The sequence below is a fragment of the Lepidochelys kempii genome, chromosome 12, assembly GCF_965140265.1.
Source record: "Lepidochelys kempii isolate rLepKem1 chromosome 12, rLepKem1.hap2, whole genome shotgun sequence".
Lineage (NCBI taxonomy): Eukaryota > Metazoa > Chordata > Testudines > Cheloniidae > Lepidochelys > Lepidochelys kempii.
In genome coordinates, this window is record NC_133267.1 from 39,268,892 (window position 1) to 39,291,075 (window position 22,184).

The 22,184-nt window shown below is 54.9% G+C and overlaps 1 long non-coding RNA gene across 1 annotated transcript; it reads right to left on the reverse strand.

The window, feature by feature from the left end:
- Positions 1 to 1,720: 1,720 nt before the first annotated feature.
- On the reverse strand, positions 1,721 to 20,668 carry LOC140896424 (uncharacterized). The gene is made up of 3 exons (XR_012154549.1): positions 19,828 to 20,668; positions 9,026 to 9,459; positions 1,721 to 7,552 (listed from the first exon to the last, which is right to left on the reverse strand). It is a non-coding gene; the product is annotated as an uncharacterized lncRNA (long non-coding RNA).
- Positions 20,669 to 22,184: the final 1,516 nt, after the last annotated feature.

Below are 22,184 nucleotides of genomic sequence, written 5' to 3' on the forward strand. Positions count from 1 at the left end.
CGGCACCTAGCACTGTGGAGAGGCCCCCTCTCAAATAGGAAGAAAAATTGAAAAGCAAACAGCAGGGAAAAGACGAGGGATGTGATCGGGCTTTGTCGTGATGCACCCTGAGCATCTGATGCCTGCTGGCTGTGCAGGAGAAGCTGGTGTTCCCTGCCTGTCCGGGGCAGGCCACTGGTGACCCGCCCTGGGAGGACCCTGGTCAGGCAGCCCAGAGGCTAATTCAGATGGACCGACCCACTGGAAGTGGGTCTCGTTAGGGTTGTTCCTTGTTTCACTGCTCTCTTGGAAGCACCCAGCAGGCCACTGGTGAGTTGGTGACAGCTCCCTCTCATCCCCACCTGACTCCCGCTTCCTTCCCAGCCTTGCTCCTCCCCCAGGGTGCAGTACGTTCTGGGGGTGCCCACAGGGATGGTTCTGGAAGTCCAGGATACTCATTCCTTCATGTGGCATATCTGTTTCTGCAGTGTGCTCCTCCCACCCATCCTCTGGCTCTGCTGAGCAACATCAGGTTCCCCTGTGGAACTCTCTGCTACAGCATATTAAGGGAGGTAAGTAGCTGGGGCAGATTCAAAATAGGCATAAGAATAGCAATCACAGTGACACCAACAGGGAGGAAAGTTATGAGCATTCTCAATCTTCATGCTTCAGGGCGTAAGGGGTCAGGAAGAGTATTTCCCACCATGCACAATTAGCTGCATTAGGGCCTGGGGACAGGGGTTTCCCCGATGCATTCAGCATTAGTCACAGTCCAAGGCCGGGCAGCAGAGTAGTGGAACGACTGGCCAATTACTACATAGTCTTGTAAAAAGAAAAGGAGCACTTGTGGCACCTTAGAGACTGACAAATTTATTTGAGCATGAGCTTTCGTGAGCTACAGCTCACTTCATCGGATGCAACACGAAAAAACACGAAAGCTCATGCTCAAATAAATTTGTCAGTCTCTAAGGTGCCACAAGTCCTCCTTTTCTTTTTGTGGATGCAGATGAACACGGCTGTTACTTTGAAACCTACATAGTCTTGTGTATTAGAGGGAGGGTCATTGGAGAAGAAGGGGGCAGGGAGCAGCATCTGTCCTGGCCCTCTTGTGCCATTCTGTGTGTCCCAGTGCCCTTGCCTCACCCTTCCTGCGGCATTTTACTGTCTCCCTCCTCCCCCACCCCGGTTTGTCCTTTGTTCCCTGGTATCTGGGCTTGTAAGTCTCTCGAATGTTCACCTAAATGGCAGAGGCTGATGCTGTAGGTGGGGAACTGGCAGTAGGCTCCTGCCACGGCTCTGCTGCAGGGGCTGGCAGCCCAGGAGACCCAGGGAGAGAGGCAGCTGGGGTGTCCCTCGGCCAGGAGAAATACCACACTAGTGGGGGTGGAAAGGCAGCTGGCCTGCGGGTTAACAGGGAGCTTCCTTTCCTCTTGCGCTAGGCGAGGCCGAACGCTGGGCCCTGGGTGTCATCCCGTCCCAGGTACAGGTGACAGCACGCAGGGCCTCAGGCCCCTCAACTGGCTAGGAAGGGGATGGAGACTCTGCCCTCCTGCTCCCTGAGTTCCTGGGCTTTTTATTCCATTTGTTTCCATTCCTTTACACGGTGGGATTTGGGAGGGGGGTATTTTTCCCCCAGCAACATTCCCCCCCTCCCCCCCCCCCAGTTCCCAGCTCATTAAGGTTCTCCCATTATTCTGACATGTGTGCGCGTCACGTACCGGGAAGAAGTAATTTACTTAGAAGAAATTAAAAGTTCATTTTAATTGAGCGCACACTGCAGTATGCAAATGAGGAGCGCATTATGTACACTGATGCAGAGACAAAGGCTGTAATCAGCTGTTAACCCTCGGCGGGCTGGGCCCCTCCATGCAGTGCAGCAAGGAGCACAGGCCTGCTGCTAGCAGAGGTACCCATGTTCTCTGGCGGCCGCTGTTCGGTTTCTCAGGCGTCAGCGGTGCTGGCCACGGCCAGGGCAGCAAAAGGCGTGGCCACAAGCGGGCAAGACTGCCGCGCGGGCGCTTCGTTTGCCCAACACTTTCATTTGTACTTCTGCATGATGGGAGTTATTTTCAGCTCCCTGCTACTGCAGTCTGGCCACCCGGTCCGTCCTTGCAAGTCACAAGTGCCCAGACGGAGTTTCAGCAGTGCAAATGAGACCGAAGGGGACGTCCCTGGAGCATGCACTGTGCATTATATTACACATCTAGGGCTTCCTCTGTTCACATGCATCTGCCAGCCTACTTAGAAAGGTAGGAATAAATGGTCAGTTTTCAGAATGGAGAGACGTAAATAGTAGGGTCCCCCAGGGGCCTGTTCTGGGCCCAGTGCTACTTAACAGATTCATAAACGATCTGGAAAAAGGGGTAAACAGTGAGGTGGCAAAATTTGCAGATGATACAAAACTACTCAAGATAGTTACGTCCCAGAAAGACTCCGAAGAGCTACAAAAGGACCTCTCAAAACAGTGTGACTGGGCAACAAAATGGCCCATGAAATTTAACATTGATAAATGCAAAGTGATGCACATTGGAAAACATCATCCCAACTATGCATATAAAATGATGGGGTCTAAATTAGCTGTTACCACTCAACAAAGAGATCTTGGAGTCACTGTGGAGAGTTCTCTGAAAACATCCACCCAGTGTGCAGCGGCCATCAAAAAAGCAAACAGAATGTTGGGAATCATTAAGAAAGGGATAGATAATAAGACAGAAAATATCATATTGCCTCCGTATAAATCCATGGTACGCCCACACCTTGAATTCTGCGTGCAGGTGTGGTCGCCCCATCTCAAAAAAAGATCTATTGGACTTGGAAAAGGTTCAGAAAAGGGCAACAAAAATGATTGGGGGTCTGGAACGGCTTCCGTAGGAGGAGAGATTAATAAGACTGGGACTGTTCAGCTTGGAAAAGAGACGACTAAGGGGGGATCTGACAGAGATCTATAAAATCATGACTGGTGTGGAGAAAGTCAGTCAGGAAGTGTTATTTACTCCTTCCCATAACACAAGAACCAGGGGTCACCCAATGAAATTAACAGGCAGCAGGTTTAAAAGAAACAAAAGGAAGTCTTTCTTCACACAAGGCACAGTCAACCTGTGGAACTCCTTGCCAGAGTATGTTGTGAAGGCCAAGACTATAACAGGGTTCAAAAAAGAACTAGATAAGTTCATGGACGATAGGTCCATCAATGGCTATTAGCCAGGAGGGGCAGGGATGGGTGTCCCTAGCCTCTGTCTGCCAGAAGTGGGGAATGGGCAACAGGGGATGGATCACTTGATGATGACCTGTTCTGTTCATTCCCTCTGGGGCACCTGGCATTGGCCACTGTCAGAAGACAGGATACTGGGTAGATGGACCGTAGGTCTGACCCAATATGGCCGTTCTTATGCATTCCTGCGGGGGTGCGTGCAAACCTCACTTGGGCATCCCCACAGCTATGGCAATGGGGCTGCCTTGGGGTCAGTGAGAGCAGGATGTGGCCTGGTACTTCATATCAATGGAGCAAGATGTCACATCTGTTTGATAATATTACAATATTAAAAAAAGGCTTGTTCCATAGAATCTAACAGGATGCTCGTGTTACAATGGCTTTTGAACGGCATGACAACAGAGCAGTTTCAGTGGTTTTTTAAAGATATTTAGTTTGCCACCATGTGTTTTGAAATCACATACACTTAACTGTGTAATTATATCAAACGTACAGCTAATGTCCAAATCAACGGTTCTCAACCTATTACCATTGTGGGCCGCATATGCAGCTCTCTGGGTGTTATGTGGGCAGCATCCGCATAATAGAGATACTAGCTGCATGGCCCTGAGGATGACACATGGGCTGCAGCTGTGGCCTGTCAGGGCCGCGGGATGAGAACCACTGGTCCAAACCATCTCTTGCCTCCCTTCAGTATGGGAGGACAGTATGTCATAAAACAGAGGAGAATTCAGTTTCGAATAGTAGTTTTAAGACTTGTGGAGTCCTGGGCCTACGCGACTCTACGTGGCACGGATAGTGCAGTGACTGTGTAGTCACAATATCCGCTGTCACCGTGTTCTCTGCATAGTCTGACATCCTAACCACATGCTCCAGGGTCTCTGGTTTCATGTTCCCTTGACTTCACCCAGCCACTTCCATGGCAAGGGGGGAACACCTCCCGGTCCCTCTTTCTGTGCACCTGGGACAAGACGTCTCATGTTTTCCGGTTTGAGACCCCAAAATAAATCACTCGTGCCCGGCAGGGCATTTCTAGCTCTCGGAGCAGGCCCGGCACCTGCTAGAGAAGGGTCGTTCCCCTCTTTTCTCTCTAGAGTGGCTCCGCGCTGCTCACAAATCCAACATTTTCACAACAAAATTTCAAAAGTTTTCCCACCACCATTGCCCCGTCCGTTGCCCTGCTGTCATTCTAGGCCTGAGCTTTCCACCCAGCCCAGCACTCAGCTGTCCAAGAAGTGTTGGGTTGGGTGTGAGGCTTGTGCGCATCCCTCTGCTCTCTCCAGACAGCATCGGGCTGCTCACAGGCCCAGCACAACCCTGCGAAATACAGTCATACGGACCGGCAGTGATCCTGAGCTCTGTGCCCCTCCCCCCAAACAGCATCTCAGCCAGCGTCTCCTCTCCCCGCCCCAGCACTGGAGAGCCCCCCCAGGCACCCAGCCACTTGCTCTGCTCAAGATGAGTGGTTCATGGGTTACTGGCTGGGGTTTTTTTAACTACCTGTCAGACCTGGGATTTTTTAATGATAGTGAAAATGAAACCGGTGCGCAGATATGAAATGACAGCCAGCTGCAGGAGACAGACAAATTACCCCCCAACTGGTTCAAGACACCCACAGATTCCAAACAAAGGGAGTCATCTTGGTTCACTCTGACGGGCAGGAGCCAGTGGGGGGCTTCGCATCAAGCGGATCCGCTCCCCCTTCCCTGAGTGCTGCCGAGACGCTGCTCCCTCAAACCAGCCACACGCTGTGCAGGCAGCTCTGCCTCCAGCGTTGCTGGCAAGAGCCTCTCCGAGGCGTTTGGCCCACTGCCCTACGAGGCAAACACCCACCTCCTGCAGGCTGCTATGGCCAAGCCCCAGGGTGCCCTGCCAGTCCCTCTGACTGCACCTCCCCGGCAGAGAGACCTCCCCCAATGGCATGCTGGGGAGAGAAGGAGAATTGAGGTTTCTCATCTGAATCTGCCAGGGATGAGCCCTGGTCCCAGGGTCTGGCACTGGGTCTGGATCCGACCTGCACCAAGATGTGGAGCTGTTCAGGATCAGGCCCTGAGCGAGAGTGAGAGGAGACATGAGAGTGGATGGGAGGACCTCATCTTGCAGACCCTCCTTCAACAGACCTTCCAGCCTGTCCTATTAGCCCTCCAGGAACACTGAGTGGTCTAACCTGCCCCCTGGCGAGCACAGCCCTGGAGCTGCTTGTCAATGCACCCTGCCTCCTGCAGGGTCAGGGGCATGCGCCCCCCAGCTTCCTCACACCCTGCACCAGCGCCCTTCCACCTGCACATGAGCTGCACGCCCGGGACTCCTTGCCACTGGCTCGGGAGAGCACCAGCCCCGAACATGGAACAGAGAGAGCCCGTCCTCTTAGGGCCAGGGGGAGGACGGGCACGGTTGGCAGAGCAGAGGTGACAGAGCCCATCCTTCTCGTGCCTATTCACAGCAGCCTTTCTGCCTTTTAAATGTGCTAAATGGAAACAAATGTAAATGTGGAGACACTTGGAACCTGTTAAAACAACATCCACCCTGACATCGTCAGGGTCTGTCCCCACTCCTGTAGGGGAAACGCTAAGGAGAAGGGGCAGAGAGGGGGGCCTAGGGCTTGGCACAGGGTACAGAGCCTATTCTGCCCAGACTGCCAGTTTGGACACCGTCCATGCTGGCCGTTCTGGAACGGGGGCATCTTTTCCTTCATGGCTGTTCTCCAGCTCCCGAGCGAGGAGACCGCTGCCAAGCAGCCAGAGCAGGGTCTGTGGATCTGACCATCAGAACAGCCACAGTGGGTCAGAGCAATGGCCCTCCCAGCCCAGTGTCCTGTCTTCCAACAGCAGCCGGTGCCAGACACTTCAGAGGGAATGACCAGAACAGGGTAATTATTGAGTGATCCAACTCCTTTAGTCCAGTCCCAGCTTCTGGCAGGTAGAGTTTTAGGGACACCCAGACCATGGGGTTGCATCCCTTACCGTCTTGGCCAACAGCCATAGATGGACCTATCCTCCATGCACTTAGCTAGTTCTTTTCTGAACCCAGTTATACTTTTGGCCTCCACAACACAATCTGGCCCCTTATTTGCACAGTAGCTGGCACTGCCAGGAGGAGCCCATTTCTCACCCACCGTCTCCTTTGTACTGTGTCTTTGTCATTTGTATTTCCCCGGCATTCTCTGGAGGAAGCCAGGAGCTGAGCCCCTTCTAATGAACCTGGGAAGAGAATAGCACAGGAGCTGCAGAGACACCCGAGGGCTCGGGGGGCAGTTCGCCCAACCCCACCCTCCGGAGATCTTGCTTTTTGTGAGCTTGGGCTCTCCCAGCCTGGCACTCCCAGGCTCCTGGCTGACTCTGCCACCACGATGGGAATAGTGAGAGGCTTTCGCAGTCCAGGCTGGGAATTAAGAGGATTGCACAGCACTTCTCACACCTGGCCTGGCTCTAGCCAGAGCTCTCAGTGTCCCACTTTTAGGAGAACTAAAATTCACTCGTTTTCTCTGCTGCTCCCCCTTAACTCCTGCTCTCTGGTCCCAGGCCCTGTGCTGCACCCGCACTTCATAGCCATGCATTCACCCTGGGGTCACTCCGTCAGGTTTATCACAGTGATGAGCATGGGATGAATGGAGGGATGGCTAGATAGATAGGTCTGCGTCTTCATCTGCTGGCTTCCTTGAGTACTGAACACAAATAGGTAGCAAGATCCCTCGTAGCTGGAGGTTACCTTAAGCCCTGAAGCAGGAGATTTTATATTCCTTCTCAACCTCTTTTGGTTGATGTATGTACAATAATAGCTCTGGAGAGTCTTGTTATTTGTATAAATGTCCAGTCCACTTTGATTCTCGTGAAGTTCTTGGCTTCACCGACATCCAGTGGCAGTGAGTTCCACAAGCTAATTAAACATGGGGCGAAAAGACTTGTTTTGCTCCAGTTGGACTTTCCTCCCTTCGTGCTGATTGACTGTCCTTGTGCCAGGAAATGAGCAGAACAGCTGTGCTCAGCCCAGGAATCTCCAATGAAGCTAGACTTTGGTCCACTGGAGCTGCAGTCTCTCCTACAAATGCCTCTCTGTTGGGACTGGTCAGGGGGCAGCTGAGGCCTTCAGTTCCTGCACCCCATTCCTGCCCGCCCCCAGATACAGCCTCGTAGGGACTGACTCTGCTGCCCTCTGTGCCCCTCAAGTCACACGAGTTTGCTTGCAGTGTGGCATGTAGCCGACACCACCTTGACCATGCCTTGGCCATAAAGGAGTCACCGCATGCTGGGTTATTGCAGGTACCATGTTGGGCTGCAGGGTGGATTTAATTGATACCATGTCACCTTTGCATCCTGTCCCTCGTGCCGTTCGGAGCGCCTCACCCACCGCTCCAGATGGCACCTGCGAAAGAGTTAAGTCCGCTGTGATCAACAGCAAGAAGCAAGTGGTAAACAATTTTCCTCTCCCTCTGCTAAATTAATATGCAAATTCCAACCCTCCCCCCCCTCACTCTCTCTTCCCCTGCTTCGAAATTAGCGAGGTAGAATGCTTGGACTAATTATGCATTCAAACGAGCAGGCTTCGTTAATGTGGCACTAAGAGGCGGCTGAAAATGATTGTGAGACGATGAAATTGAAATTCGAGCATGGCACTTCTAGTGCATCTGGAATCGCTCTTGCATACCCCAGCAGATGTAACCTGACAGTGACCGCCAGCTCCTGCATACACACCTTTGCTCCGTGGAGTTTAGAGGGAAGGAAAGTAAATCCCTCGCTCCTCCTGACCCCCGCTACACACACTCTCTATTTCGCTCTCTCTCACCTACTCCTCCAAAAATAAAAACACATCATTAAAAAAAGCCCCTAACCCCATGTTTGGGCTTTGGAAGATTAGCCAAGCCTTTCTGGTTGGCAGGACGCCTTAAGCCCATGGAAAGCGTTTCCATGGAAATGGATGCGATATCGAACGAAAGCCCAGGAGGTCACTTGATTTGGACATAGATTTGGGGTGTCTGTCTGTCATGGCTACTGCTTTGTTTGGAGGAGCCCTGCTTTGTCCAACGTTTCTCAGTTCGGGGGGTGCAGCAGAGGGCTGTGCACTGAAAGTACAGGGGGTGTTTGCAGGGCCACCCCAGTGCTGTGGACAGTGGAGTTCGATCTGGCAACATGGGGTGGAGGTGGGAGCAGCTCTTTGAATATGTGGCTCAGGAATCAGAGTTGAGTCCGTGGGAGGCAGTGTGGTCTAGTGGATAGGGCTCTGGTCTGGGTTCTCTGCCACTGACCTGCTGTGTCACCTAGAGTGCTCTATGCTTCAGTTTCCACTCTCCTTTATCTGTCTTATGTAAGCTCTTGGAGACCGGGACCAGAAGTGAGACTCGCTGTGCAACCCCTAGCATGACAGGGCCCTAATCTCCGTTTGGGGTCTCCCTAGACTCTACTGAGATGCAAATAACAAAAGATGATGATCGTCCCGGGTTCTGTGACCCTCCTTTAAGATCCCAGCTGTGAACCCACTTCTCCTCTGCGGCTGGCCATCCCCGCCTGGTATCCTATCTGTCAGACTGTTAGTTCCTTGGGGGGACCTTGTGGTGTCGGGGTTGTGTAAAGCTCCGTGTGCACTTATGGTGCCATATAAAGAAAGAATCACCACTGCTTTCCCCTTCCCTGGGGGCGCCCCGACTTGTTCTCACCGGCCTGAGCCGTGACCCGCTGCCAAAGCAGCCACTGGTGAGATTCCAGGAGGCCTTCGTGCTCATTCCCACATCCCAGCGGGTTGTCCGACGTGCAGCGATGGGTGTATCCCTGCAAGCACATAACCGCCCTCCTCCCAGCACACTGCTAACTCCGTGGCCCGGTGCCGTGTGCTCACACCCACCCTGGAGTGACCATCCTGGCACACCGTGTGTGCACCGTTACACCCAGCTGGTGATAGTGGAGAGAGACACTGGGCACTGCCGCCTGGCTGTTGTAAGACACCCTCTGCTGGGTCCTCGAAGGTTCCTCCACACCTCCCCATGGCAAAGCCAAGCTCCGGGAATACTCCCACGAGGAGGGGAAGGCGCCCGGCCTGGCCTCTCAGGGGCAGCGTTTGCGAGGTCCCGATGCCAGTGGACACTGATGCAGTTGAGTGTGCGGAGTGGGAGTGGGCTCACGGGGAGGACAGCGGAGGCTCCCACTGGACTGCTGTGTAGCTACCCTGCAGCAAAGCGCTGTACTCTGTCGGTGGGAGAAATGGCATCGTCCGTGTGATGGACCCAGTGCGAGCCAGCGATGAACAGGGATCCCTTCGGGGCCGGGCCACGGCTGCATCTGCAGGGGATACCGAAACCATAGAGAACGATCAGTAATGAGAGCCAGGGGCCGAGAGCGACGCAAGACAAATTCACGCTAGACATAAGACACAAGTTGTTACCGGTGAGGGTAATTAACCATCCGACAACTTACGCAGGGCTGCGGGGGGTTCCCCACCACGGGAAAGGTCTAAAGCAAGATTGGATTTTTTTCTAAAAGATCTGCTCTTATTCAAACAGGAATGAATTCAGGGATGTCCCCTGGCCTGAGTTACGTGAGAAGTCAGCCTAGAAGGTGATCACAATGGTCCTTTCTTGGCCGTATAATTGATGACTCAGTGAGCTTCTTTGGTCTTAAATAACACAGGCATTGATGGACTTTGACTTTGGCCTGTTACCTTCCATTTTCACCCCCAGAGTGCTTTACAAAATATAGAGACACAGGAATAATCCAACACCACCACAATGCAGCAGCCTCTGGGGTGGGACACATCAGCTGCTCCACCGCTCGTGACAATGTTACTTAACACCCTGGGACAGGAAGCAAAGAAGAATCTGGTAGCTCATTGGAAATGACAGCTGATCACGACCTGAGCGTCAGTGCAGGGCAGGATGTAAGAAAGGGTGAAAGAAGGAAGGGGAAACCAAGCTGAAAACACACATCCGCCAGCAGAGACTGATGGGTTGCGTTAAATATTCATCAGACGCGAGGCTTTTACTGGAATCGTCCATTAAGATGTAATGTACAATTTGCAGCATGCTCCTAGCACCCAGGGCCTGGTGGTGTCAGACAGACAGGCGGAAGCCAAGGGTGGAAGATGGATGGCCTAGAAGAGGCTGGAGATCCATAAGCCGGCTGCATTGTTAGTAATCAGTGAGGATCTACAGACTTTAGGCAGCTCAACAGTCAGTAATAAATAGAGGAATAAATAGACAGGTAGATTAATAGCCCCCCAAAACAGAGAGCCAGCGAGAGGAGGGAGGTGACCAGCGAGGATGCAAGCCCCTAGAGGAGGGAGAAATGGACCCAGGAAGAGCGTTGCTCGGTCAGACAGTGGGCAATCAGAGTGGGGCACGGTGATTAGGTGTGCGCCATTAACGCACTGAGCAGTCTCACTTCTCCTGGGACGTAGCGGGAGCAGCGGGAATGCCTCCCAGGAGGTGCTCACCCCCAGCAGGATCAGAGCAGCCAGTGGCTCGCTGGAGCCTGGTTGGTGAATAAGCAGATCTGGGAAGAGCTGGATCAGACAGACAGACAGGCACTTGGATACCTGTGGGGCTACGGACAGAAACATGGCATGCGGACACAAGCCCACTGCGGGATCCAGCCCCAGAAGGGCAGTCTGCTCTGCCTTGCCCTGACCCGCCCGAATGTCAGGGTTGGAGGCGGTGGTTCGTTTCCCCCCTCGCGGGTGTTTCCTCCTCTGACTGTGATGCATGGCAGTGCTAATTTGGCATGCTGCCATTAATTCCAGCACAGCTGCTGCTCTCTCCCTCAAGGCATTTCGCTAATACTCAGCTTCAGAGCCTCTCAGCAAATTAACATCATTTGTTCTGCAGAACACGTTTCATTTCGACGCTACATGCATCGCTTAGTACTCCACGAGCAACTCGGGGAGGGCACCGGGGGCAGCAGCACCATGGCGGCTGCCGCCCTTCGAGGCAATTCCTAGGCCTGGGACATAACCTCCCTCCCCTACTCCATCCCTCTGCCCCCCAGTCTGGAGTAGGCGAGAGGAAATGAGTGAGATGCGCAGGCATGGTCCTCATTGGGCTGACTCTCATTTGCATACCTCTTCAAAGCTGGAAGCTGCAGGTATTTCTCTGTGCACTGGGACGCTCCTTTGCTGTCGGTACAGCCCCGGACAGTAATGCAAGCAGAGGAGGCTGGGTGTGATCCAGATGCTATCTGAGGCAAGGCTGGGGGATCAGTGCAGAAGACAGGATGGTGTGAAGGAGATGACTAGCCCCCTGTTGTTTGGACTGGACCAGATTTGGGGCCCAGCTGCTCTTGACCCTGGCGTAGACCTGGGCTGAGAGGAAAGCCTATGACAGCAACTGCCTGAACAGAGCAAGAAGAGGCAGATGAAGTTAAATGAGCCCTTGACTTCCTGCCTTGCTCGCAGCAATCGGGCAGGTTTTGGGGTGTGCTGTTTTGCAGACCTGCTGGCATCTAATTTCCTTTTCATGCTACCAGTGGATTGAAAAAAAAAAAATCCCCGCTCTGTGGCATATGTTTTGATTAGTCGGCCGTTCCGCATCTCCTCACAATCCACCACGGCCCCAGCCAGGCACGGTTATTTATCGATTTACAGGGTGGGATTCCACACAGCTGCTGTCCCGCAGAGCACTACAGGTTTCTGCCTCCCCAACAGAGCCCAGCACCGGCCTCTTCTGGGACTCAGCTGCGGGGGGTGGATTCCAGCCCCTGCCGTCCGCTTTGGGGGGGCCTTAGGAATCTGATGGGAGCCAGCGCTGTTGCCACTGACCTAGATGAGAAGAATGAAAACCAAGTTCTCTGCGAGGGGAAGAACCAGGGAGCTCAGGACAGTCTCCCGCAGGAGGGGGCTGTGGCTCTGAACTGGGGCAGGAGGGGGCTGGGTTACATGGAATGGGGCAGGTATGGGCTGGGAGCTATGGAACCTGAAGCAGGGGGTGGAACAAGTGGGACTGGAGAGAAACGATGGGCCACAAAGAACCAGAACTGGCAGGGGCCCAGTCCAGGGGCAGAGGAAGCCCCCTTCCCTTCTGTCCTGCCCTCTCCCCATGTGTATAAAACACGTCTCTGGTCCTGAGGGGGACCGTGCACCCCTTCACTGGAGACCCGATCATCCTGAATGGGCTCAGCTGCAGCTTGCAGAGGGGAAGGGTCGAGTGGCTACAGCAGCGGCCTGGGAATCAGGAGAGCTGGATTGTTCTGTTCGCAGTCCTGCCTGAGTAAGGACCGTGGCATCCGGCTCTATATCCGTGAGAGCATGACCCAGTTTCTTACTTTGGCCTCTCCGCTCTTGTCTGCTCCATAGGCTGTGGCCCATGTCCTGCCTCGCCAGCTGGTGTCTGCAGTCCACACCGCGATGCTAAGGACTGTCAGGCAGAGGGATGCCTGGGCATGGTTACCGACATGGCTCAGCGCAGAGTGCTCTGCCTGGCTCTAGCTACCCCAGTGTTCCTAGCCAGCCAGCTGGCCAGTCAGCGCTGGGCAGAGTTAATCCTGTGGCCGGACCTCAGCGCAGTGCTCTGCAGCGTGGGGAGAGTCTGTGGGGAATTCAGGAGCATTGCAAAAGGAATGGGATTTTAGCTTTCCAAATAGAGTCCTGGGGCCTGATCCTGATCTGACACAGGTGTAAATCTGGAGTAACCCCGCTGGGATCAGAGGAGGATCCCAGGGCTGGTGAGATACAAATCAGGGGTATGGCAAAGACCACAGGATTAGGGGATCTGATCTGCATCTACGCAGAGCTGCATGAATAATAGATATTTCGGTTCACTGGCCAAACCAAACTATTGGGGAAAAATTGCTTCAGATCAACCCAAAACACACAAAAAACTGGTATTCTCAGAGGAACCAAAAGCCCCCTCCTGGCCCTCTGGTTTTAGTGACTCTTCTTGCCAATCGAGCCTGAAAAAACAGGGTTTTTGCCTGAAACTATTTAGCAATTTTACGTTGACTTCACAGATCATTTTAGTCTATTCAAAATGGCATTTTTGGGTGAATAAACTATTGATCCAAAGACCTTAGCTCAGCAGCGTGTCTAAGCCCTGTTGGACCTGCCTGGGCAGGCTTGCTCCCTACTGCCCATTCTTTGGTGTTTTAACTGTGTCGTGTGACAGCTGCCTGCCCCCATGGGAGATTTGCCAGGTGGATTTTGCTGATAATCAGCCCCAACTGTTGCTCCCAGTTTCATCCCATGACTCCTGGGCACTCCCCACCCCATTGGATTGGGTTGGTGATGCATCTCTGTGTAGATTCTGATCCCATTGCCCGCTTGGCCAGCACGCAGGGAGAGGGACAGAGCTCACTCTTCAGCCAGCCCGTTCTCCTTGCCCCTCCTGGATGCCAGTATCTTTCCAGGGGAAGGCAGGTGTCCAGAACTAAGCACAGTGTTCCTGGTGGGGCGGGGGCAGGATGCTGGGGCTCCACCACAGAACTGCCTTGTGCCCGCTGGGATTGGCAGAGGAGACCGCCCACTGCCCTACCTCTGTGGTGGGAAGATAAGCCCCAGTGATGGGGGCTGACTCCCCGGTGTGGGGGGGATGGGGGGGGATGGGCGGAAGCAGGGCTCAGGGGTGTGGGAAGGACATAGCTGGACTGGAATGAAGAGCCTGGGGAGACAAAGGGTCTTGTCTCAAAGGGGTCACTAACGAAGCGGCCCTGCATGGTGCTGCAGTGGCTGCAGCATAATGAGTGCCCAGTCATTATCTAGCTAATCGATGTAATTGCATGTGTTTTTAATGTGCCCATCACCATAGTATCTAGCCCCCATTTAGGCTTCTCGCTCCCCCTCGCTCCTGCACCTGCCAAAGCACCAAGTTGGGGGCTACTTCCTCTCCAGATCGCTCCCCGGGGGCCTGATCCTGCGACGTGCTGTATGCCCTCGGCTGCAGTTGGCTGCAGTGGGAGAGGAGGGTGCTCAGCACCTCGGGCTCAGGCCCATTGTGGGCAGGGTGGAGCTCTAGTGGGTGAGGAGCTCTAGATCAGCTGGGCACACGGGAAGCCCAGCTCCCTACCGCCTCTGCCATGCCTGACTCCCTCGCTGCCCCCAAGTCCTTTCCTTCCCCTGATCTAATTATTATTCCTGGCCTATAAAACTGGGAGATTGGCGCAGCAATTACAGGGCCATTAACAGCCATCTCTCCATGGTGACAGGTATGAGAGAGAGCTTCAGAGCTGAGCCCCGGTGCTGCCGTCTCCTGATCAGGGGCTGATTAATGCCTTCTGAATTGAAGTTAACTATCTCCAAGCAAGGAGAGCGGGAGAGGCACCAAGCCTTGGCCGGCCGGCCTGCTACTCAGTCAGGAGCACAGAGCAGGCCGGCCGCAGCACAAGGGGCCCGCGGCGCCCTGCTCTGCCTGCCGCCCTGGGCCACAGAAAAGCCACGATGCTCCAAAGCAACTTGTGATGCTGGAACCTACATTTCTGAGGTGCCCAACTGAGACTGCGCTGGGGTGTCTACCCCACCCAGGACTGGAAGGGATTGAGGTGGCAGCTAGGCCCATTAACGCCACAGGCTGCACCTGGAGGGAGAGTCAGGGAGCAGGGAATTGACTGCAAGCAGGTTCAGCTGGGCAGGAACAGGCAGGGCCAATAAAGCCAGGGAGCTGGCAACGGCTGGGGCTGCTGCGGTGGGACAGGGCAGCCACGCCCTGGGAAGAGGGAGTTGGGGCTGGTACTCCCAGAGAAAGGGGGGAACCAGGAGAGTAGGCAGAATTTCGCTTTAGGAGAACTTTTCTCCAATGTCCTTCAAATCAGCTCAGGCCAGTGAAGTGCGGCAGGTTCTGACCATGTGGTGGGCCAAGTTGTTGCTCTCCTCCAGTGAAAGAGATGGGCCACAAGGAACGATCTTCCCCGCTGCCCCAGTTCTGGCTGCCGTTTTGTCTGACCCAGTGGGTGGTTCTGACCAGGTCCCCTGCTGACCGGGGTGAAAGCCTTGGTTACCCTGCAAGTGGAGTTGCTGATGGAGGTAGCTCTGACATTTGCTTGACCAGCTCGTGGGAGGAGGGCAGAGCTTCCCAGCCCTCCTTCCTGCTAATTTTGGATGGTCAGTGTCCACGGACAGATGTTGTAGCATCCCCAGGTTGCAGAGGAAAAGCTGCAGCTCTTGAGCAGACGGGAAGGGGGGTGTAACAGCCCGAGTCTGACCGTCAGGCCTTGCCCAGGTGCCACGGTTACATGCGGACACCGATATTCCAGTTTAGTTTCAGATTGTCCAAACATTGGATACAGACAGAAACAGGCGTCTTCCCTCAAAACCCAGCTTCCAGCTGGGAACCTTGGTCCTCCCAGGCCTTGTAGGTGCATCCGATGCTTGCGACAGCAGGGGCTGAGGTAACGGGGGCACTGCTGCAGGAACCTTGCCGTGTAGTACCCACACTGAGCGCCAGCTACACTCATTCGGCGCCCCCCCAACTGCGAAGCGCTGGGCCCAGGAACAGCCTCTCCCTGCCTCCGAAGCATTCGGTACGGGTGCTGCCGTTGCTGGAGACAGAAACCGCACCACATGGACCAATGGTGTGATGACCCCTGGCAGATCCTGCATAGCTACAGCGTGTCCGGGGCCATGAGGCAAGTACCACGTATTGCCAGCCTTGGCAAGCTGCCTGGCAGGCTGGCACAGACATTCCCTGCCACACTCAGTGAGCGGCCACTTTCCCTCTGGCCCGTCTCTGCTAAGGAGGCCATTGGATGTCTGGTGTGTTGGTTCGAATGCTCACTCGGGTGGCAGAAAAGGAAGAGGAGGGCTGTCGGGGATGACCCTCTGCGCCACAGCACAGGGGGCGGGAGCATTGGCAAAGGGCAGCAGCATGCTGCCAGTTTGCCTGAGCCCAGGAGAAAGGCGACAGCTCCCTGCTGGTTTGGGGGCCGACTCGCACCGTGGGGCTGGTGGCTTTGTGGGAATGCGATGCCCACGGGGTGGGAAGCTGCAGAAGGTTTTCATGTCAAAAGGCAGAGAGACGCTCTGAATATTCCATTAGCAGAGCAATGTGGTGTGCTGCAGAGAACATCTGGCTGGAGTCTCTGGAGACCTCCCGCTTTGTGCAGGAAGCAGGAACTGTGAAATATGGAAGGAAAAAGGAGCGAGAGGGAGGAGGGGGAAAGACCCTGGAGCACCCTCGGCACTGCTGCCGGGATCCCCTTCCGTTCCCTTTTACCTAGTGGGGCTCTGCTTCCCAGGTATTTCCCATGGAGATCTGCTGCTTGTTGTGGTTTTCCCTGAAAAATGGATGACTGGAAGCCACCCAGGTGATATCTGCATCAGGCCAACGGGTGTCCGACACCTCTGCAGCGGGGCTCAGACTGTGTGGGGTGCGGCCTCCCCCAAGGGATCAGGTCATTAGTCCAGTGCGGGGGGGGGGGGGCAAGGAGAGGGCAGGAGGGAGAGGTGGAAGCTCTCTGTGTTTGAGGTGTCGTAGGCTTGAGTGAAGACTTTTCTCAGCCAGCTGCAGGGGACTGGGTCCAGGGCAGGGGTCCCTGCTCTGAGGGGCTCATTGCTCATCTAAGAAGTGCCTGAATGGGGGCACTGGAGAGACACCAGCCGTGTGTGTGCATGAGGGTCAGGCACTGCCCTGGGTGGGACAGCCGACACTTATGGGAGTCCTGGGGGCCAGCAGTGTTTGGGGGGGCAAGTGAGGAGAGGAAAAGTGTGTGTCGGGGGGAGTATAATGGGATCCTGGCTGGCCAGGGGGACAGAGTCTGATGGGACTGGCCCGCACCGGAGACTCGTCTCTGGGAGATTGCTGGGGGACCGGGTAGGGCAGAGAAGAGGGAGGGGATGCATTCCTGCTCTGCAGCGTGCCGGGCGCGCTCTGTAAGTGGCCCCGCCTGGATCTGAGCGCAGGTTGGAGCGTGGTTACCTGGCTCTTTGCGCTGGGATGACCCAGTGGCTGAGGGTAGGAGCTGTGTCACCTCCGGCCCTGAGCACTGGAAGGCTCTGTCCCCGCTGCATGCGGGGGATGCCGACGTGCCTGTCTCCCCACAGCCTGGCTGGGAGAGCCCCCTGGGTGCACCCCAGGGAACCTCTTCCCGCTCCGCTGCCTCCCTCCGGAGCTCGCCCGAGCACTGAACTCTGCCCAGGGCAGCGCGGGGAGGGCAGCAACTGCCATGCAGCTTTCTCCTACCAGACGTACAACGTCCGGCACAACGAGGCCTCGCATCTGATGGGGGGCATTTAAGCCACCGTGTTTAGGCACCAACCACCCATAGAAATCAATGGGACCTGGCCTGCTGCTTGAAAGCAATGGGAGGTTAAGGAGCTGGGCCTTAGATGCTACCACAACCCCAGGATTAAATAAGAGGAATAGAGTTGTATGATGTATCAACACTCGCTGGGCCTGGGGAGAGGCTGTGCTTAGCAGTGTGTCCCTCTCCCTTTCCTGCAGAGCTGGCGATGCCCACTGGGGCTGCATCTCTCTTCCCCCAGAATAAGCACTTAGCATCCTGGGTCTGTGTTTCAAACTGGTCTCTCTGCAAAGCTCAGAGTCCCTGGCTGGTCCTGGACCATTCTGGCTGTTGGGGGTGGAGCCCGAAGACGGTTGGCTCTGGAGACTGGTCGTGTAGGAAACGTGAATGAATCCTGAGACACAAAGAAAGACAAAAGTGTGGGCCATGCACACCCCGGCAGGACACGATCACTGCTCTCCTAGCAGGTCTCCAGTGCGTGCCACACCAGACAGGCGTTTGCTGAGGCACCGGGGGGAACAGAGTCCTTGAAATCTCTTCGGTGAGCAGGTCTCCCGTTCTCTCTTCGGTTCTCCCGTTAGTTGCCCTTGAAGCTTATTCTTACAGGACCAGATCCCAAGTCCCTGTAAGTCAAACTGCGTCTTTTCCATTGCCATGACTGAGCTTTGGACAGAGGGCTATTTCTGTATCCGCCATTTGATTCTACAGTATCCTTTGGCTTGTTACTGGCCCGCAAGGAGAGTCTGAAGGAGAGTCCCAGCACTGCTGCAAACCCACTAAACAATGTGCACCATTAAGGATCCCGGGGACTCTCCTCCCACTGAGAACAATGGGAGCTCCTAGGACGACTGGTTGCCCCCACCCCACACTCAGATTCCACGTCAAGAAATAAACCCACTCCTGGTACGTTCAGTGGTGGGGAGAACATCAATTGGACACCCTGGTTAGTTGTTTTCAATGCCTCCGTAATCCCCTCTCTGCTTCCTGCGAGTCCGATTGGCCAGAGCAGAGCTAGAGAATTGGTCGAAACTAATCACCTGGCATGTGAACCAATTTCCTTTACAAAAAACAAGTCAGCAACCCACTGGGGAGCGGTTTTAGGCCCTGCTCAGCAACACCAGAAATGCGTCTTTGGCCAGAGAAGTCATGTGCTGTCGCTGGGTCGAAGGCTCAAGGGAGCAGAGTGGATGGGCAGGTGTAAATCTGGAGTACGTCCGGTGATGTGGCTCTGGACATACAGGGACACTGCTAGCAGCAGAACTTGGCTCGGAGCCTCCCCTGGTTTAACAGATTTCCCTGAAATTCAGCTCCAATTTTTCCCTGTCATCTGAAAACCCAAGTGCTCAGATGGGCCGAATGGGTTTCTCTTCTGTCCGACTCCGCACTTGTGAACAGCACAGAGCCCAGTCCCCTGCCAACTTTTGGGACACTGCGCTCTTCCTGCGGAGCGGAATCACTACAGCAAACCCAGGCCAGGCCGTGGGCTGCATGCCCTCCCTACATCCAGCGTTAGCTGTGTGGGATTTGGCACCTGGCTCTTGCCTCAGTCTCACGCGGTGTGTAAAGCCGACCTCTGTTAAATAGGTCCAGGAATTTTAGTGACAAGAGTCCTGTTTCCATGCCCACTGCACTTGGCTGCGGTTCTGATCTGAAGAATGCAGGGAAGGTCTCATAACCAAGAGGGGGCGGTTTTCCTCTTGCTCCCTAGCACCCCGCACTCTGCCTGCCCCGCCAGTTAGAGCCGTCACGTGCTGAGGAAAGGAAAAAGAAACTCTCCTCCCCACAAAAACTTGGGAGTTTTTCCGAGCTGCACAAAAAGCAGAGGAAGAAAACCCCGGTTGGAGCTGTTCGCACAGTGATCAGCTGAGCTGGCACTTCCAGGCCAGCGTGTGGTGCTGCATAGGGAACAGCTCTCCTTAGCGTGAATAGGGGCACCACTGTATCTGTAACCGCCCCCCCCCCCCGACCTGCTGCAAAGCCAGGCGAGAACTCCACCCCATGCTGTAGTTTAAAACAAACCCCTCGGCCCCCCAGTACCGGGCAGGCCTCTGGAGTGAGGCACCGGGCTTGCCAGCCCCTCACACAGACGCTGCCTCTTTCTAGACCCCCCGCCCGCTCAGCGCAAAGCGGCTGTGAAATGCATCTCCCCGAGAAACCCCTGCCGGAGAAGCAGGCCCCAAACCAGTGAGTTATCCGAGGACTCATCCCCCTACCCAGGCTTCAGCAAAGCTTGCCAAAGCAGGGCAGCAAATGCCAGTGTGGGGTGAGGGGCACCCCGGGGCTAGAGACCAATCTAGTGAGATGAGACACACAGCTGCGTGAGCACACACCCCGACATGCTCCCCCCCACACGTGCACACAGAGGCAGGCTGCCGCACCGTTGCACGCTCAGAGACACGCTACACCAACTCATGTGTGCCCGGACACAAATATTCATGCAGCACACAGACACACCCGGAGATTTCGTTGCTTTAAAATGAAGACAAGTACCTTTTTCCTCTCCCGATTCGCCGTCTGCTACCTGTCCTGCCTCTGCCAATTTGTCTGTCTGTTTTTCTCTCTCTCTCCCGCATTCCCTGCTCTCTGCAGCCCGTCCTCCATGGCACCTCTGCCAACTCAGCCACCGCCTGCTTCAAGATGGGCTGCCAGCTTCTTTTCCGCTCAGTGTGGGGTTTGTTTTTTTGTTGGTTTTTTTTTTTTTTGGCCCCATGCTGCCTGCTGGCATTCTGGCAGCCTCGCCGCTCCGTCGATGGCATGTGTCCATTTTTCCCCTTCCCAATCTACCCTCCCCAGCCTCTCTTCGTTGCCTCCGGAGCTGCCCGTCGTGCCAGCTCTCAGTGAAATTGGCAGGGAATGAACCGGAGTAGTGAGCCTCTCAGCAGCTGATTGTAGCCACACTTAAAACAAAAAAAAGGAGCCCGAACAACACACAAACAGCCCTTCTGCTAGGAACAAACGCTGGCAAAGGGGCTGGGGGGCCGCAGGGGGCTGCGTCGGGGTTGGCAGCCGCTCTCCAGAAAGGAGCAACTCCATCACTTCCTCCTGCGCATGCCAAAAAAAAAAAAAATTCATAAGCGAGGGTTTGGGATTTGTTTCACACATCTGAGCCTCCTGAGTGGGGAGATCGGTAGGGCCCCCCCTTTCTTCGCCAGGTCCTGCCTCACATCCTTGCCCCGCTGCCTCTCGGTCCTTCCCCCCGGCACAGGGGCCACGGGAACCTGCTGCATCCCCGAGATGTCACAGAGTTTGCTCTTCACTCTCGTCCCCCCCACCTCCGCAAGGAAAAAAATGCTCCAGGAATCACAGCCTGATCCCAGGCTCTTTGCACAAACAAGCCTCGGTCTTGATGCATTTCAACAGGAACTCTCCAAGACCCACCCCCTTACCCAGCATCCCCCTCTGCCTCAGGTTTAGAAGGACCTTGGCAAATTGGGAAGGAGGAGGGACATCCCATTGAAGGGTTTGGGTGGCTCACAATTGTTTCACCAGCCCAGCCCTCGAAGGGCCTCTGGGAACACGGGATGAGTCCTGCTGGAACAGACCTTTGTGCCCTCAGGCCAATAACTGTTGCTTCAAAGAAAAATGAAAAGCACCCGTTATGCACCTGTCAGTTGTGTGGCGCTGCCCCTGGGATGGAGATTCTCCCCTTAGCCCTTGGAGGAGGGGTCAGCTTGCTACCGGAGGCGTGAGGTTTAGCTCGTAATGTCGCCGAGCCCTGGGGGAGGAGTTGAAAGTGGTGAACAGTATGAGAGGGGATGTCCCGAGAGGTCTAATGAGCGCTCGTCCATCTGCCAAAATCTCTTCTACACTTGGTGCAAACACATCCCCCAGCTCTGAACCGAAACCCCTGACTCCAATCTCATAAATCCAGAGGAACTGCTCAGAACTCAGCAAAGGCACCCTAGGGGAACATCGAGGTGTGTGACATCAGGTCTCGAGTGCTCCAGAGGTGGCTGGCTGGTTGGACTGAAGGAGTTTCGCCCCTGGCAGCAGGGTCCCGGCAGGAAGAGATCACGGACTACTCTTTGCCACTGTCATGGTGTAGCATTTCTGCCACAGCAGTACCCAGAGTACGATCAGGGTACGCACCGAGAGCTAGGCAGGGTTCATGCCCCAAAAGGAAATAGCCAGTGAAATGATAGGAGGGAGCCAGGAGGGCTGTGGAGAAGGGCACTGAGGGGTCCGTGGGAAGAGGTTGGAGAAGGCAGAGAAGAAGGTCCAAACTGCAGAATTCTCTTTGCTTATGTCCCATCTATCCAGGGGTTCTGACTGTCTAAGGCAGACCAGCGTTCTGGCCGGGCATCCTGCCTCCACATCCACTACTGTGCTGTATTTACACAGGGTAACATTTGTAGGCCTCTGAGCATCTAAGTCACTTTTGGAAATGGAGCTTAGCCTCCTAAGTCACTAGGTGCACTTGGCCATTTTACCCACAGTGCCCATCACCGTGGTATCTAGGTGCTGGTGGCAGAGCCTGGGCCCCATTTCTGTGGGAGTGCACTTAACGAGGGGTGCACTCTGCATAGGGATGGGTTTGCTCTCCTAAGGCATTGAGCTGTGGCTGCCATGGGGGCAGGATACTGAAGACTTGACCCAGTGTGACAGTTCCCATGTTCCGGTGATTATCTGAGGACAAATCCAGCCTTTTCATCAGGCTTTCCGTGAAGTGCACGAGTGAATGCTTCACAGCAAGGCTAGCAAGCAGGGCCCCAAGTCAGTAGAGGTTGTCTCCACCTGGGCAAGGCAAACCTGAGTTGGGGCCTTGCAGGCCGAGAGACCCTGACAAGCTGAATTGTGAATCAGAGTGAAATCCCACTGCTGAGTTCCTGGGCAGTTATCGCATGGGA